Genomic DNA, 17009 nt, shown 5'->3' on the forward strand with positions numbered 1-17009 from the left:
TTGCCCTTGTCACAAGAAAATTGTTGATTCCTTTCAGACTCAGCAAGAACCCAAACATTTTGAGCATGTGCACTTTGGAGGATGTATACACACCAGTTCCCAACTTCAGGAAAACAAAAGTAACCACCATGTTATCTGAAATGCCTAATGGAAGTTACAGGGCATCTGTGCTTGTTGCTAGCTGACACCTAGCATAGCTTTTCCACTAGTTTTGCAAATAACAGCATCAGGCAAAGAAGGTAGTGGGTTCACAAAGCTTGACTGATACCCAATGAGGTGAGAAAAATGGAGAAAGCAACTACAAGTAGATCAACAGGGGGCACCAGCAGGGTTTTGTTAAGTTTTCCCCAAAGGGTTTGACCTTTCATCAGTGAAAGAGAGACAAGTTTTTCCTTATGAAACAGTATTTTAATTTATGTACATGCATTATCAAGACTGTTTGCAATGTTTTAAGTCAGAAAATCAGATATTCCTTTCATCCTCCATTCCTAGTGTCCAGTCAGTCCAGTTTGGGAAGCCACAAAGAATAGCCTGTAACTTGGAAGAACCAATAAACATCAGCCATCTTATTTCATTTATTTCTTGCCTGAGAAGAGATAGAGACTCAAAGAGAACAATACCTCTGAAGAGATCTGACTGTATCATACTCCCACTGCTGTGGTAGAATTAAAGATACCTCTTTCCTGCACAAAATAGCAGTCACAAGTTGTACCATTAATAGCTTCTCCAAAGGTACATGACTGTCATACACCCTACTTAGATATGCTATTAATACTTTATGTTCAACTGCTCTATAATAAAAAAACATGTATAACTATTTTCATTCTACTGAAGCTCAAATAAATCTTTAGCATACTAAATAATGATAAGGAATTAATATTCATAGAATTAAAATATTAATTTAATTGGGAATAGGGTGGTTTGTTCATTTTTGCAAAGATTCAAAAAGAATCCTGAGGGTTCTGTAGCACTCTATGTTTCATTATACTTCCAGTAAAATGCAGAAAAAGGTTTTCCAAAAAATTTATTATTGTCTTTTTTCTTTATCCCCCATATCTAGCTATTAAGAACTGGCTTGTGCATTGACATATTATTGCCCTCTGCTGGATCGACTTAGAAGAATTCAGCTACGTATCATAGGTCTTCTACTGCTCAGAGATGAGATAAATTTCTCTCTTTTTGCTTTTTAAAGTGACACAGTGACAGCTATTAAATCACATTGATACATTTTTCAAGGAAACTTCAACACAAAAAAATCCACTCATTATTCAGAGAGGGAGTCTGTGACCTTTAGGCTTCAAGGAACCTGCACCTTCCTGACCAACTTGCCTCGAATAAACTTTAGGAATAGTCAGATCTTTCTCCCTGGTTTTGGTTACCTTTGCGGTGATGTGCATAGTAGTAGAAAGACATTTAGAAATCCAATGATGAGCTATTCAAGGACTGAGACCCTTGAATATATTTCTGCTCTCTTTCCACCCTGTGGAACACTGTCAGGTTTCTGCAACGGAAATTACAGGTCCCCAGGAGACACCTAATAGCATATAAAGACTAGTCACTAATTCTGATCTCTCCATATTCATCAAGAAATATTAGAATACTCTGGTTCTGTTCTTTCTGTTCTATCTTCTCTGCTTGCAATAAAAGCTGGCCCACTTCACTGCTTTCTTATCAAAGAAATTGTCTACCACGGAAAATCCTCTGTACAGCAGTCACATTCTGACATCCCTTCAGAGAGGCAAAAGTCTGAATAGCAAATAAGAATAAATTTCTCTCTTATCTGAGCAGTTCTTTCTAGTGAGGCAAAAATGGTGTGGGGGAAGTGTACTTTTCTATCAGTTTTTTCTAACAAAGAGATTGTGCCAATCTTTTTGTGGTCCTCGAAGACATGATCTAAGAAAGGTATCTTCATTTTAAATTGTTTAATTAACGTTTGTCAACATCTATCTCAGGTACTTATCGCACCACAGCGTCTTGCAGTTTGTAATGTTTTTGATGATGACACATATACATGTGGTTAAAGAGGTGTTACTCTCTACAGTTAGAATGTACAGAAAGTAAATTGAGTCATCCTGGGAAAGTTCTGGCAGAACTGGAACTTGAAATGCATTCTCCAAAATCACAGGAAAGTTTTTTACCCCTAGAACATCCCTCGACGAGCTGACAGTAAAGCAAACCTGAAATCACACATACGACATAATACCTCGAACTATGACTTTGAAACCCCTTCAAATTTGCAACTGTTCTCTAGTCTTCTCTTAACAATAAAAAAAAATTAGTTAGTAAACAGAGAAACCTCTGTCTCCAGGGCTATCTGTCATCTTTCATAAGTATTAAGGCGATTTAGGATAGCCAAATACATTCTAGCACTAAAATAACGCATATTACCATAACACAACATTTTAAAAATGCTTGATCTAAAATAGATTGGCAAGTAAATCTGAAATAGCTGCTGAAAGAATGCCAGGAAAAAAAAAATACAAATGCAATAACAAAAGCACATGTAAGAGATATAGTTTCATTTTGGGAAAGATACACACGGTATATTGTGTAATATTTGAACAAATGAGTTTCTATCAAAGATAATCTTGGTGGGTAAAACTGCCAAATTTTCAGTATGAAGCACAGAGGGAAGTGTGCTTTTTTAATGCTGTAATGAAAATCTTAGTTACTTTATTCCTATCTCATGTTTCCCTTTGACCAAGCCCTATTTGAAATTGTTAGCAAATCCAGTCTGATGATAACTGAGCACAATTCCACTGAAGTCAATGGCAATGATTTTTCTCCACACAAGTGTGGGAAAGACAGGCCTTTCCTCTGGGTTTTATGAATAAACCAGTATTAGAACGGAGCAAAAAGCCTTATATTTAAATATATCTAGCCTGAATATTGGGTAAATACCCTTTCTTCTCTTAATAGCAATTAGAATTCAATTCTGTGCATGTTTTACACCGCAAAATTAAAAAACAAAAAAGCAGGCTGTCCAAGTGAAAACTTCAGTGTGTTGCCACATGCTTAAAATATTGCAATTACCACCCAAGTGAGCTGCAATTAAATTTGTTGAAGAGCTGAATTTTAATTTTCAAAACCACTGAAATGGGAAACAGCATGTAAACAGTGGGAAATCACATTTTAACAGGACTTCTTAAAAGCAGAGCACAGGTTAGATGAGGAACCAAGAGACCTGAGAAAACCTGATACACAACAAGGACTGTGGATTACTGCTGAAGCGAGCAACAGAAACAAAGATGTCTTTGAAAGACAGCCAAGGGGAGAAGAGCAACAATACCACACCCCCAGAAAAGCTCTCAGTGCTCTGCACCCATTGAAAGGACCCTCTATCACCTACATAGTGAGGGCCAAAGCTGAAACACATGCTCTGAGAGACTGGGCATTACCTCAAATATGATAGAAGTTCCCAGCCACCAAAGTACAGATGGGATACACAGTGCATACATAGGTAGAATTGGGAGCTTTGCTGTGACAATTTTACGTATGATGAAGTTCTTCCATAAAGATTCCAGTCTTTCAATCTCAAGTCTTTTTAGGTGTGCCAGCAAATTATATTAACTACCCTGCATGTCAGAGAAGTGCACAATAACCTCTATTTTTTAATCTTGTCTGTTTCAGTGCTTAGAAAAATCTGAAGCGCTAATAACCAGGACTGCTCATTAACCCATCTCCATTAACATCCAAAATTGCAGTAATCCTTTTCAAAGCAGATGCAATCACTCCACACTGGTGGATTTACTTTCTTATCACCATATATGGCTTGTAGAGTGCTCTTAATTTTATGCAGAAACAGAGTGACTCCATTAGATGGGAATTTTGTTAATAAAAAGGTAATGTATAACATTATTATTTAATTTCTTTTTAACTTTCATGTTCCATTGCCAGGGGTGGAATTTCATATCTTTCAGTGATTCACTGAATAAAACAAACTTCTACGTCAAGGTCTCATGTCCAAGTTATTTTAAGTGACTTACCCCCAGGAATGAATCCACTGTGAACACTGCCAAGGGGTCTAGCACTGTCCAGAGTCCCATAGCTATGATAAACTTTGACAAGAAGGAAGGGAATGAGTCAAACAGCTGTTGACAGCCCCATCTGATCAGGACCATAAGAAGCAGCCCTGAATTCAAGGTTAGGGGTCCCACCACAACCATGATCAACTCTTCACTAGTCCTCAGCAAGGAGTTCTGGTAGCATAGTTCAACAGTGTGAGGGAAAATCTGGAATCTGTAAATAAGCAAAAGGAGAGAGTTTGCCTGTGCTCCTGGGTAAACCATTAAAATTAATAGAATCATGCATACAGCATGCTGCGTTGCAAAGTTGCTTCCCTATCTTGGTCACAACCCTCTGACCAAAAACTCTGGGAAGCTACTCAAAAAAATAAATATTTTTCTCTTCCTGCCTCCATGTCCTTTGATCCCCTCTGACTTTCAGTTCAGTGGATGCATATCCAGGCCCTTGGGACTGTGTAGGCAAGGGCTGCACAAAGACATCAGCTCCCAGAAGCACCAATGTAAGCACAGGCCCCAGGAGCTCACTCCTTTCTGCATAAAGTGAAAAATGTGATATGGAAGACATAGCTTTTAACATCCCTAAAGCCACTAGAAATTTCCCTCTTGCCACCATGGAATGCTGAGACTCGCAAAACTCACACAATGAGCACATGTGCTGGCACTGTAGGAAGCAGGAACTACATGGTATTGTAAGCTACATATAGATGCTAAAACTTAAGGCAAAAATTTCAAGCCAATCAGAGTGGCTTAAATTCTTCTTCTAACTAAAGGTGGGGTAGTTTGATTCTCACTTTGGTTCTGACTCTTGAACAGTCCCGCTGCATTTGCTGGGACTAGAAAACCCTCAACTCCGTCTCATGTTTTGCAGGCACACAGCTACAGATTGGGATGCTGATCCAGGGCATCTTGGCTTGAGAACATCATTCTTTATCTAACTGACTGCCAAGGACAGCTGTGATTAGTGGCTCTGAACATGACCACCTCTCTCTCACATGTTGCTTCCTTCTGTTGTGTTTCCTTTGCTCTCTCAGACTCTTGATGCTTGGCCTCCCAGAAGTTTTAATGCCAGCTGGCCAAGCCTGCCTGGACTGTGCAAGACCAGAAGTGAAAGATGGCTGCTTTAATATTAATAATTAGAAGACCACCTTAACAATCCCCAGTGCTGGCCAATCTGCTCAGATACCCTGTTCAAATTTTAGCCAGTAATCCCAGTATCACAGCAGACACAGTTGTATGTTACTGTCTCCTACCGACTGATTGAGGTTTGCATCTCACTTGAAAGTGGGACAAAAAGAAGTTTCTATTGGAGAAATCTCACTTCCCTAAGCATGACTGATCTGTTTTGCTCTGTATACCTCTTCTCTACCCCACAGCAACATATGGAGATATAGAGAATCAGGTATATATCACCTTGAGGACCTGTTCTCCATCTGTATTTTTTTTCCATGGCAAGTAATGATTTTCCTGGAACTCTCTAAGTTCTGGTTCCCAAGCTAAAGCTAATGTATCATACATTTAAAATATGTCAACCCATTGTAGCCCTCACAATAGATATATCAAAATTGAATTCTTTAAAGTATTTTACACATAGATCACTTTGGTAACATCAAATATGTTTTAAATGCCTTAGTTTTGTGCACTTTCTAGTTATTTTTAAATACTTGATCCAAAATGACAAATGATTCCTTTGGAAGATACATAACCTGCTGAGTATCTCAGAAGGGACAAAGGTAGGTATGACACAAGATATACAAATAGACACATCCTGTTCTGGGTTGAAAACTCACATTTTTAACAACTTCACATTTCTGTTAGGGTCACATTTAAATATAAGATCTTCTGGAGTCTGGATGTGGTCCGTGTTCTCCTAGTCTCTGCAGCACCCTATCAAGGCTTGCATGCAGAGCCCTCAGCCTAAAAGCATGAGTCTTAGTCATCATGTCTCTAAACAGTGCAAAGGAACTGCCGTGAATGAAGCTATTTGTAGAAACATTCTGACAGATAAAGCAGTCAGGGTGACTTACTTTGTGACAGGAACTGAGATGGACTGAAGGAAGAGCCATTGGCTCAAATAATGCAGGTAAAGTCTCACAAACCAAAGCAAAACCACAAGCAGTACAAGCAGCCAGAAGTCCCCAGAGCGCCAGTGTCCCGGTCCCAGCTCTGAGAAGGCTGCGTACACCACGAAATGGAAACGCTCAGCAACCTGTCTGGATAGTTTCACTTCAGCAGCAGAACGGCAGCTGGAGATATATGGAAATAAAAGTAAGAGTCATTCAGAAAAGTATATAAGAAATAGCAATTGCTAAAACACTGTAGAGTTCTGTTATACAGATAAACATGGCACAGTTTCTGATTGACCAATTTATCTAACAGTAGAAAACACATTTTTTCTGTTGCAGTCTGGGCAATACGTGGCTTCCTCCCAGAAATTATGCCTCTGCTTTTATAAAGAAAACATTTAAAACCAAATTTTTAAAAGTCTTTTGCTTTCATTTTCCATTTAATTTTTTCACAGATTGCTCTCCAATGAACACTTTATTACTTTTTTTCTTTCTGAGAAAATGGTAAAAGAACTTGTCATATATGTACTGGAAAAGTATTCATTTTATTGAAAAATGTGAACAGCTTGTTGGCATTTGGGTAAGAGAACTTCAATCAAATATTTCAGCACACAATGCAGGCTAAAACTCCTCTTTAAACTAGTTTCAAGTGAAAGAGAAAATAGAAAGCAACTTGCACTGTACAGTATTCTGCTACTGAGTGTGGCGTGATTTGCCCTTTAAGCTAATTACTATAATGCTTCAAAGGCACGGGGGGGGGGGGGAAGGAAGACGAAATGAGACGCAGAGATGCAGACTTGGCATTATGTTTCCAAGAAACTGCAGTCTCTCAGCTGATTTGAAGCTGAAAAGACAGTAGCTTCTTTGACCTTTTGAAACTTCTAACTGTTATGATTATTTCCACTGATTTAAATGACTAAGCAGTTGAGATGTGCTCTAGAACCAAATATGATGTCATCATGCTCAAGCTGTTATTTATATTGATTAAGGCTTCTGAAAGTTCAGAAATATAAAGATCTTTTTGTGGAAGAAAACATGCTGGCTTTTTAAAGTGTAGTGTATGACTTGAGAAGAAGCAACAGCAATACTTGTGCTGTACTTTACACTCTTAAATCTTCTATGCTATTTTAAAATATTTTCCTGCCTACACATATGAATTTTTTAAGTTGTTGCATACATTTCTTTCCCCAGCAGTCACAAAAAGAACTGTGAACAGCAGTGGAGAAAATAAAAGTATTCTGCATTTGGTGTAGGTTTACATGAAAAAGCAAAAAAAAATTAAACCCAAACTTGCCAGCCGTTAAGTTTGGATTTTGAGACCAGCCTTGGCATTATGCTACTCCTGATCCTCAGTATTGTGCAGGATGCATGTGTAGTAAGAAAAGGCATGCTGTCAGCCAACCCCTTTTCTCATGAGAAGGCTCAAGCTTTAGTTACTGGTTTGTCTGAAGAACAGGAGGAATCGTCAGGGACACACCACAAAAAAAAAAAACATATTTTATGTCACTAAGAAGGCCTCAAGTACAAATCACCAAAATTTTTCACAGAAGCAACTGTTGGGCTGAGATTTAATCCTTGCAATGGCTGAAGGTTGATCTGTCAGGGGTTTTGAAGGGCTTTTTGAGACACTGCAGTCCACTTTGCTTTTATCTTAATTAGTCGTAATGTCCTACTTTACAGACTTAAGGCCACATTATGAGTTACCTTCCTCATATTGTAGTTATTTACCCAGAGCAGTCTACAGGAACATCACAACACATTTCATTAATGTTATGAAATCACAGTCTAGGCTTGTGTGAGAAAGAGACAAAGAAAAATGTTAAATGAGAAATATCATTGACTGTGGTACTATACTACAATAGCCACGGCATCCTGAATGTTCTGAACTCTGAAGCTAGATTGCACTACATTTGCTTTAATATAAAGAAATTGTTATCTTTAATAACTTCCATCAAAATCTAATTTCAAGGTACTCAATCCTTGAGGAGAGTTAATAGGGCAGGATTAGACAACAGTTACTTTAGTTAGATCAAATAGTATATTGTTTGTGAAAAAAAAACAAAAAAAAACAAAAAGAAAAAAACATATACGCTATCTTAGCTCATAATACGCTTCTGATCCTTCATCAAACAAGCATAATTACACAGATGTCCCACCCAGCCTCACCCATGTCAGAAATTCATATCCCAGAAGGATCACTGCCAATCTCCATCTCTGTGCCAAGAGCACAAGTAACCACGTATTTTCCACAAAAGTCTGGATTTAGATCACCACCTCATTTCATGTAAGAGTCATTTGCTACCAGATTATTTAGGATCAATTTACTAAATGAAGCTACTTCTGAACAAGAAACACCAGAGTGAAATGCTCAATATACTACCTGTAAATGTTTCAAGACATAAATCCTTCCTCCAACCCAACACACACATTGAGAAGGAGGACATGCAGCTCAGAATGCTGAAAACACTGAGTCTTATTTCATACACAACAGTGCTGGAGTGCCAGAAACACTGAGAAACACTAGGTTGTGAAGGTAAGATAAATTCTTCCTCACAGAGGCAGGACCTGACAATGAAATCAGTACTTTCACAGCAGTTTCATGAATACATTTACTCCAGCTCTGTTACTCATTATGTGGAAGCTGCTTGTGTAAGAACCATGAGCACACCATAAAAAGTGCGGCTATAAAACTTACCTAAGACTGAGGCAGCAGTGAAAATACTCAACCTGTGCCTTCATCACTTTATTTCTCCCCAGCCTACTTCCACTTTCAAGAAGTCAGAAGAGACCTAGTGTCTCCATCTCTAACCTGTGTCATCCTTGCTGAGATGCTGGCTCTCTCAGCAAGGGAATCCACCCACTCAACAAACTTTCAAAGAAAAGTAGAGAAATTCAGAACACATTTGCTGTTATCAAACCCTAGAAAGTTCCTACTGGCAATGACCCTGCTTAAACAAGCAGGGAATATCTATGATGTCTTCATTTCAGTGCAGCTTTCTTCTGAAAAAAGTAATAGCAGCCCAGAAACTCCACAGAAAGCCCAGCTTGCTGGAAGTCAAGGACATAAAAAAAAAATAAATCCATTAAGTAGAACCAAACAATATTATTTTTTACTTTTTTTAAACAGCAATTATTTTTCATGATTTTCTTCATACACCTTGATCATCATTCCAGTTCTTAAATCAAAATTAAAGTCCTCCTTACAGTTTAACTTGCCAGAAGTCCATATTCTTAGTGTCAGTTCTGCGCTGGCTTGTACTTCCCTGTGACTGTGTAACACCTTGACAAGAGCACCATCAGCAAAGAGCAGAAATTGATAGAAAATACAGCATACCCGTTGACTCAGTGAAGGCCCCAACCCATAACTGGAATCTCCTTACTTACTTTAAAACAAATTCAGTGGGCCCCAACTTACTTGTAAGTTACAGTAAACTATTCCCAAGTACTCATTAATCATGCTATAAGACTGTTTACTGCTTGTCACTTCAAAACACTGGGATAAATTATATCCTTTATTGACTGTTTTGAAGAACAAAAAGGAAGAGGCTGAAACATGAAATGAAATGCACTAAACAAGTGGAAACAGCCCCTTTAAATATTTTTAGCTGGTGCTACTAGTGAAAGCTTGTGGGTGGAGTGACAGTGCTGGCAGATACAGTTTTCAGAATAGATTTATATAAAGTTGCTGTAGGGCAGAGAGCATGAGTATTACCTTTCAAAAACAAAACAACCCCCCTCACCCCACAAAACCAACAAATTTCAACCCTTGGGTGAAAACTATACAAATCTCCAAATGAGAAGCCACTTGAGCAATGGATTTATCCATGATTCCTTGGATTACTGGTAAGTAATTTGGCTCAATGTTTCTGTTCTAGGGCATTAGTTTTGCATTTTTTCTTTGCAAAATGCTGCAGTAACAAATAGCAGAGACCAGATTACCATAAAAGCAGGTCAATTATTTCAATGAAAATTGTTCAGAAGGAAAGAAACAATGCACAGATTCTCTTAAGCTACACTTGATGATGATGACAGAAAAGTAATGGCTGATAGAAGGCAGTGTGTACTGTTGGGTGACAGCTTTGCTGCTGACAAACTACGATGAACATTTGTATAATGCACTGCAAGAGTGGCACTTACAGCTGATGGTGTGGTAGGATCTCAGCTGATGCTTGTTCCAGAGCTACAATGGTATATACCAGCTAAGGTGTTCAGAATCTAGTCCTGGACATATCTGTTATTTACATTGCATAAAATAAGGCAAAATAAATGTTTTATGTTTCTCATAGAGCCAGAGATTTTAAGAGCAAATGCAGACATGAATTACTTTATGCAAATTACTTTCAGGGAATCACAGTCCTGAGAGCCCAAGAATCTGTGCCACATATTTACTCAGTTCACAAATAAAAAAAGACCCCTCTCCATCATCACCATAAATGGTAGGTATTTAAATTTGGCTGTGAAGTCCTTTGCAGCTTATCAAAGTAATGAAGATGCAGGGAGTGTTGCCCACTGTTACTGCAATAAACTGCTATACACTTTCAGTGGAAAAGAACACCTGAATCTGAAGGTACATCTTAAAATAATACACTAGTACATGTAGTCCTTAAAATGGAAGCCAGTTAAAAGCACCACTGATGAAGAATGAGGCAGAATAGAATCTGATTCATTTTTCACAACATAAACATATATATAATTATTTTTATTATTGTTATTATTATTTTATACCTTCTGCATAGTATTTTTTTCCATTATGGGCCTCATATTGCATTACAAAGAAATTGTCTTTATCCCAGGCTGTATCCTGATGGTACAAATAACTTTGCCCAATAAGCAAACAGCAGAGCTGTGAACTGCGCTCTGCTGAGTTACAGTCCATTATTCTATCCACTGGATTCCTAATGAAATATTTGTATGCAAAGTGAATATTACCAGGGAGAACATTTGCCTAGGATGAATGTACTGTTTTTTCTCATCTTTTCCCAAGATACACTTATGCATCATGGTCTTCAGTTTGCAAGTGCCAAGAAAGCAGGTACCACAAATAGTTACAAAGGCTGTCTAGGAGCTATCTGCAGTAAGACAGGTGACAAAAGACTTGAGGGGACATTAGGTAATTCCTTCACATACAAATGCTCATAAGAGATTTTTTTCTACAGCTTGCTGAAAAATCAAAAATCATGGTACAGAAGAAATGCTGGAAATCATGACAGGTTTATTTTTCAGGTGCACCTGCGGTGGAAAAAAGAAACTGCCAGAAGCATGCAAAATCCAAAAACGCTGAAGGAAGGCTTTAGGAATTAAGCATCCTTTCAAAGCAGGAAAAATAGCCAATAGCTGCAATAATTGTTTTGGTTTGCTGCAAAGAACATGACACAGGTATGCAAATGCATCTGGCAACACCCACGCTGCCCCACCAAGCTGGGGAGGAGGAGGGTGGTGGTAGCTGAGTTCCTTCCAAGGTCCAGGCTGTGCCAGCTCACAAGGAGATGGCCAGCAGGCAGCAAGCTCTGGATCAGCAACAGCACAGGTGTTTCTGCATCACGTGTATAGCCAGGAGCCAGAACAAACACATCAGCTGAGCTTTTCCCACAACCTACTCATGCCAACAAGCTCATGGGTTTACACACTGGCACAGCTGTTGCCTGGGAAGGACCACCGTGTTCTTCCATACTGGGTGATAGACACTGTGGGTCAATGGGCCAAGACGTATTCATTAAGGAGAAAGGGAAGAAAGTGCTGACATCTTCGTATTCCCCTGGATACATCTAAGCTAGACTCAAAATGGTGGACACTCAGCTTTCATAATAAAAGAGTTTATGACAACAGAAAACTGGCAAACAACATCAGCTTTGTGTCCTCAGCAGTCCCTTTATCCAATGTATAAGGCTGGCAGAGAACCACATCTCCTGCCTTTAACTAAGAATTTCCTGAGGGAACTAACTGAGACATTCACAAGAAGAGTTTTCTTACCAAGCTGGGGAAGGAAGCATAGGAGGAAGGGAGAATCACAAAATGTAAGCAGAGTGGCAATAGTGCTGGAGGACAGTGTGGTTCCTTGTAGAGAGCTGGCAGAGCTTTGCATATTTCAACTTTGAGCAGCATCTGACGATGACAAAGCAAAAACGACAAAAAACAAATTATTACTGTCACGCCTGCAGTTTAGGTAGGCAACTAAAACTTTGCCTATTTCATGCTTAACTGCATTTTCATGAGCCTTTGGCTTGGCAAAGCAGTCTGGAAATCTTACAAGAACAGACTTTGTTAAAATATTCCAGCCTGTCTGCTTCCAGCTCTGGATGGGAACAAACATGAAATGAGGAAACTCGAGTGCAGCTTTCAGAACTTTTAAGAAGCTCTGGTTTATATTTCATTCTGGAAAGGAACAAAGGCAGCGGACAGCCTCTGTTATTCATCCTCATGACATGACTAGGCCAGTCAAGAAACAAAAGAAAGCATGTAACTCCTCCCCTACTTCTTGCCCTCTGACTGCTTTAAGTAAATAAGAAGACAATTAATGAATGAGAAAAAGACATGACCCACATAGGGGAGGATATGAGATGTCAGCAGAGGTGTAGATCTCACACAGTGCTATCTTTAAAGCTATCTTACCAGTAAGCAAGCACAAATGCTCAACCTTGTGCCTGAGCAGTAAAACAGTTTAGGACCTAGAGAAAGACTTTACGGTGACATCAGAGTAATAAATACACCTCAAGGTAATCTCAGTTAAGAAGAAAAAAAAACTAAAGGAAGAGAAATGTTAGGCTTAAAACATCCACAGAAATTCAGGAGAGTCAAGATAAAATAAAAAATAAAACCCTGCTATTTATGTTAATAGTAGCAGTGTACCCTACCCAGGAGAAAAAGAAATATATATATATATATAGGTAGTACTCCTGCTTAAGCTGAAAGAGTCCCCTGTACCTGATGTGCAGAACAGTTTCTACCTTGACACAGAAAACCTCCCCAAGGACATTTACTCTGTCTGGAGGAAAAATGCGATCTTCCTCCTGACCAAATACATATCGACTTCTGAGAGCCACTAAACACTCAAACACCATCTGTGAGCTGTGCGTTCATCTGTAACACACCAATTTAGCTGGCAGGCCATTGGGAAACAAGAGTCTGAAGTTGCCAAGTTAAAATGGCAACCCAGCACCAGTCGAAACTCCACCAAACAAACAGGTGAGTTCCAGTGAGTGTTGGAGCAGAGAACGATGATGCTTCAGAATAAGAAACAACCTTGTGGTGTGTGGGGGGGGTGCAAATAAAAAAAAAAAGAAAGAAAAAAAAAGATAAAAAGGGGAGGGGGGAGGCACAGCTTTGATCTTTTCCATCCTGCTCTTAATTAACAGCAACATCTCACTAGGAGCGTGGGTCTGTACAGCCACCTTCCTTCAGTGAGAACCAACAGACTCATGCCTGCCTTGGACAGAGCAGACAGGAGACACATTGCACATCACAGTCCTACATTTCAGAAGGACTTTTTTTCTGTCTGGCTGCACAACGTATACAAACACAGGCAAGCCACAAGTCAAACCCTCTTCACTTTGTCAGTTGTACCTGGTTTTCACAGCAGCAGGCTGAAACAGAAATTTCATAGAATCATAGAATGGTTAGGGTTGGAAAGGACCTTAAGATCATCTAGTTCCAACCCCCCTGCCATGGGCAGGGACACCTTACACTAAATCATATCACCCAAGGCCTTGTCCAACCTGGTCTTGAACACTGCCAGGGATGGAGCATTCACAACCTCCCTGGGCAACCCATTCCAGTGCCTCAGCACCCTAACAGGAAAGAATTTCCTCCTTATATCCAACCTAAACTTCCCCTGTTTAAGTTTTAACCCATTACCCCTTGTCCTATCACTACAGTCTCTAATGAAGAGTCCCTCTCCAGCATCCCTATAGGCCCCCTTCAGATACTGGAAGGCTGCTATAAGGTCTCCACACAGCCTTCTCTTCTCCAGGCTTCATGCTTGTTGTTAATTCCTTCATGCTTGTTGTTTCCCTTGCCACAATTACATTGCATATTTGTGAAGGTGCTGGAGTTGGGATGCCAATTGTGAAACTGAATGCACCATTTGCTTCATGTGCAAATTCATAATACTTTTGCACCATAAGAATAGGTGAGTGTAAAAATGAGAGGAAACAGTGAATCTATGGCTGCAAGCTTGTACATTAGTGTTATACCAGTCAAATCTCTAGAAGCTTCTGTACTGACCTGACAAAAAAAATTACCTTTCCTTTCCCATGGTAAATTTTACAAGTAAGAACTAAGCATGAAAAACAGATAGAGTCTGGGGGAATGATGGTTCATTTATCTAGAGCAATTTTGACATTGGGAAATAATTTTTTACTTTATATCAGTTGCCTTGTTTTAGTTTATATTATTCTGTACACCAACGTGTCCATGCACAGAAAAGCTTGACACAGGAACAGCAATCCTTGAAGAGAATGAAATATACTATGACCTGGTAACACCAATTAGAATACGGTTAAAAATAAATTCCTGTGGATTTAAACATTGTCAGATATGACAATTTACGAAACTACATTGAAAATATAATTAAAATGTAATTTAAAAGAAACCTCAAAATCAGAAATTTGTCTGAAATATTTTGAGTATTTACAAGGCATACTTTGTCCAAATGTTGCTATAAATAACAAACCATTTTGGAAGAACTCTTCTTCAAGGTTTCTGGTGAAAGAGAGCTATCTCAGTTTTGAGCAGATGACTGATATTATAACACTGCGTTTGAAAAAAAAATTGTGCCTTAATACAACCTGTTTTCTGAAAGCAAATCTATGTCAGGCCAGCTTAATTAAATCTTTAAGAGCCTTAGAAAAGAAGGTAAGGGAGTTATGTGCATATGCAGAATACTCAAGGATACTACTATATTTAAAACATCATTAAGAAGTTATCAAGATGAAAAAACTTAGATACTGCACAGATAAATTCAATTACATTATGAAAAAAACACAGCTATAAGAAATGTTAAACTGAAATCTTTTTAAAAGATCTTTTAAAACACCACTGAAATTATGGTGGAAATTATCCATACAATTTAGTCAAACAAAATGCATCATGTAACAACAGTATTAACTTTTTCTTTTCAGTTTAATGCTGTGTTATTATATTTAGCTGCCTATTTTAGAAAGTAATTTGTGTTGATGGCTCTGGAGAAAAACCAAACATTAAAGAACTAATTTAATTTCTTCTGAGCTATGTTCAATTCAAAAATATTTCTTTCAGAATGTCCCAGTACTGCAGAATCCAACTAGAAATCCACCTTGAACTGTGCACTTTGACTAACTCTCTCCCCAAGGCAAAATGATCCTGCATTCAGCAGGGTTTTATCCCGGTCTTCTAAAGGACTTACACAGAATGTACCTGATATAACTGGACCAGAATGTCAACCATGATAGAAATTATGATCAAGACATGGAGGATACATAATGAGAACCTTATCTATTTTACAGTGGACTGTTATTGGTAGGGGAGTACCTTTAGGGGGTTGTTTACAGAAATCAGGTCTCTCGCCTTTAAAAAAGACAAAGAGAGAAAGAAAAATAAAGAAAGAAAGAGAACTGTGTAATTTCTTGTGCAGTGCTTTCCTTCCTGTTCGTTATACTATATGACACAATGGTTACTAGTTGTGTTCAAGGTGTTCAAGTAGTGTTATAATAGGCTGCCTGCTGCCTTTGGAAAGAAATTTCACGAATTTTCTTTCAACGTGAAGACTTGGGTTTATTCCTCTGGTTCCACAGTATAAAACAGAAATTAAAAAATAGCCACATCTTGTTTCTCAAAAATCAATGTGTGATTGCTAGCTGCACTGAAGTTTGAGGGATATCCCTTTATCAGAGACAATCTCTAGATAACATACTTTCCTCTGTTGCCCATAGCTGCGTGTAAGACATGGCAAGACAAATGAAGGCTTCCTTTTCTGTTGGTGTCATCTATTGATCCAGTGAAATTCTCTTCATCTGAAATTTCCTTCCCAAAGGGGACATTTTCTATCAGAAGCAAACCTTTCTGCTTGATGCTAAGAAATCCTGAAACTTCCTGCTAATTACTGCACATCTGGAATGGTACTACGTAGCCCTAACAGTGTAAAAAAAATAAGGTCAAATGGGACAGGGTGCCATCCTTTTCCTCTTAGAAATGTTGTTTTGCAATACTGAAAGTATAATATAATAAACTCACTATGTGTTTTGTGTGCTTTAGCTAAAAATGTGCTGTGGGTGTTTTCCTTTGGGGGCATTTCCTCTCAGACAGATTCAAAATTTCTAACCCAGGTGTGACCAAATGACTCCAGTATGAGCCAAAACCTAAAAAAGCATCGCCATGAGAAACACCAAGTATCGGCAAATAATGAGAAGCAGAGGGGTAAGTAAAAAATGTTGGGGTACCAAAAGGAGATTACACCTACAAACAAGTCCCTGCAAAAAATACATTCATATGTGCAGCTACACAGATAGGAGAGAGAGAAAGCATATTGTGCTGGCCTAAGACATTAGCATCCTCAGAGAAAGCTTTATCTACTGAGAGAACAGAAAGAAAGGATGTAGAAAAAGATATATTAGTTTAAAAATAAAGCTTGACTGGTAAAATACATAGCTAATAGACATACATATTAATTTTTGCAGTTTCAAAGAGCTTTTAGTATGGCTCCTTGGTAATTGCGATTTCATCAGACTGAGCAACATTTCACTGAACAGTATTTCACTGACAGTAGAATATTTTGGACATGGCACCCATAACCAAAAGAAAGTTTTGCTCAAGAGTAAAGAAGAAGCATGCACTTTTTAAAGATGGCAATAAATGTGTTTCTTCAGTTCAAATATAAAGAAGTATTACACTATTTATCCAGCAAATTCACAGTTTCAAAAAAGTGACTGTCTAAAAGGGACTCAATTGT

At 38.5% G+C, this 17009-nt stretch overlaps 1 long non-coding RNA gene across 1 annotated transcript in view; it reads right to left on the minus strand.

The window, feature by feature from the left end:
• Positions 1 to 6055: 6055 nt before the first annotated feature.
• LOC133266422 (uncharacterized) overlaps positions 6056 to 17009 on the minus strand; it is a 43751-nt gene continuing 32797 nt past the window's right edge. Inside the window, exon 4 of the long non-coding RNA XR_009742395.1 lies at positions 6056 to 6268. This is a non-coding gene — a long non-coding RNA (uncharacterized LOC133266422). The remainder of the gene's footprint in view (positions 6269 to 17009) is intronic.

Source organism: Pezoporus flaviventris, unplaced genomic scaffold (assembly GCF_033815535.1).
Source record: "Pezoporus flaviventris isolate CSIRO_AGI_PZ_B2104156 unplaced genomic scaffold, CSIRO_AGI_Pfla_v1 ptg000007l, whole genome shotgun sequence".
NCBI classification, from domain to species: domain Eukaryota; kingdom Metazoa; phylum Chordata; class Aves; order Psittaciformes; family Psittacidae; genus Pezoporus; species Pezoporus flaviventris.